We start from the raw sequence: 1,911 nt of genomic DNA, 5'->3' as shown, positions 1-1,911 counted from the left end.
TGCACATCACATCACATCACATCACATCACATCACATCACATCACGTAATAAACTTGATGTTTAAGACATGAAAATGTCGCCAGGGACACGTACCTGGCTATGTAGGACGACGGCTGAGGAAAGATCTACTTATTCAGTATTATAAAGTAATATTTATCATTATAAAATAATTATAAAGTAATTTAAGCCTTGGCTATCCTATATTGCAGCTGCATGCTAGGACAGCCCGCCAACTGGCCTTCGTTCCATTCGTTCCTCGGCGCTATCACCATGAACTGAAATGAACCCAGATGGCATCTTGGAAACCTTTATTGAGGCATCGAGGCATAGGAATCAAAAAATACAATTGAGATTGTTCTGCTGCTTTAACTCCTGATCACTGAGCCTAGTGACGTGTCGAGATAGAGGATACTGTAGCCTCTTTAGCTGCGCAGATGTGCATATCTTTTTTGTGCCGGGCTTCATGCTAAGATGGCTTCGACGGGCTAAGATGATAAGAATAAATTATCAAACCTAATGAGGAAACCCTAATAATTCCAAAAAGAATGTTGGCCCTGCTTTGGGCAGCTATCGGCCAAGACTATCCAGATACGCGGTTCGTTACCTTTGGTGTTCCCACTTCGACAGGTTTAGTTTTATATTTTACATTCGACCTAATGCCGACAATGAGTTATTTTCTGTCACAGATAATCCCAAAGCGATATATGAACTTAACTTTTGAAAATGCTTTTGCGAGGTCGCCCTTTTATTAGGGAGTTAGTTATTGAGGGAAAACAACATTCCAGCTTAAAACTCTTGCAGTGGACTCTCTCACGCCCCTTCACGTCCTCGCGCGTGTTGTCATGACTCGCCCAATTTTATGCTAAACGACACAATGCTAAACAACACAATAATAAGTTACGGGGTGTTATGCGGGTTGTGCGGAGGTTTATTTCTTACCTGGACAACACTACCTAATTTAGCAGGACCCGACAACTTCACCGCACTTAAATGATTTCCGTGATTAAGGGGAGGGGAAGAAGCAGCTTGGATCCTATGCATAATAAAATTGGTCAAGAGTAATAAAAAGCCGTCTGCACTTTAGCGATTGAGAGCATGCAAATTACGCCTGAGCTAACAGAAATGCGGCACAACGCCGCCCAGTGTTTTTTTTAAGTAATATATTCCTTTTAAGGAATAAAGAGGCCATTTTGGCCTTTGGAAAAAAGGAATGAATTGAGGCTGATCCGTACATTTTCATTCCTCCAGCCAAAAACGTCCATTGCTGCCAGATTGCTCCGTAGTGTGCAGAACTTAGTATTATCGATCATAGACTAGATATGGGGGGCCGTAAGAAGGTCAAGCCCGTGAGTCAACGCGGCATAGCAGAATGTATGACCGGTCCTTACATAGCCAAACACGCAAAAGGCAACGACTTGAACGCCGAACAAACACCAAAACAGCAAGATAAGCCTGAATTTTTTCCTGATAAAGGCGTTTGGGACGGCGGTGCTGTTGTCGGTAATGCATCGGCAATGGTGTTGCTGCCAGCGGCGACCGATGACACGGGCGCCATTACCCCTGCCTTCCATGGCGGTTGTGATCAGCATAAGCGCAAGCTGTCACCCAATCAGCTCGACAACAACGAATGCGGCGAGGCGCCCAACCCGAGCGCTCGCAGTGCCAAGCGGGCTCAGACACAGCGCATCCACAAGGGCATGGGTTTGCAGTGGCGGGTGACGGCCTTTGATTTGCTATGCGGTTGCTTGCTTTGGGCCTTTGCTTTGTCGGATTTACTTTTTGTTCACAAACAGTGCCAGAACTATCTATGCATGTGCATGAAGAGTGCGCACATGAACGAAAACGCGCCAACGCAGTGCGTGCCTCTTGGTCTATGAGGGGAGTTGTAACTTATNCGGGGGGGTCTGGGG

General features: G+C 45.8%; 1 protein-coding gene across 1 annotated transcript in view; it reads right to left on the bottom strand.

Annotated features, from left to right (window-relative positions):
- The window catches only part of VOLCADRAFT_94765 (uncharacterized protein), a gene marked incomplete at both ends in the record, with an annotated part of 15,360 nt that overhangs the window by 4,420 nt on the left and 9,029 nt on the right, over window positions 1-1,911 (bottom strand). The gene's annotated exons all lie outside the window — the stretch shown is intronic.

The sequence above is a fragment of the Volvox carteri genome (genome assembly GCF_000143455.1).
Source record: "Volvox carteri f. nagariensis unplaced genomic scaffold VOLCAscaffold_39, whole genome shotgun sequence".
Lineage (NCBI taxonomy): Eukaryota > Viridiplantae > Chlorophyta > Chlorophyceae > Chlamydomonadales > Volvocaceae > Volvox > Volvox carteri.
This window is presented reverse-complemented; position numbering and strand designations above follow the sequence as displayed.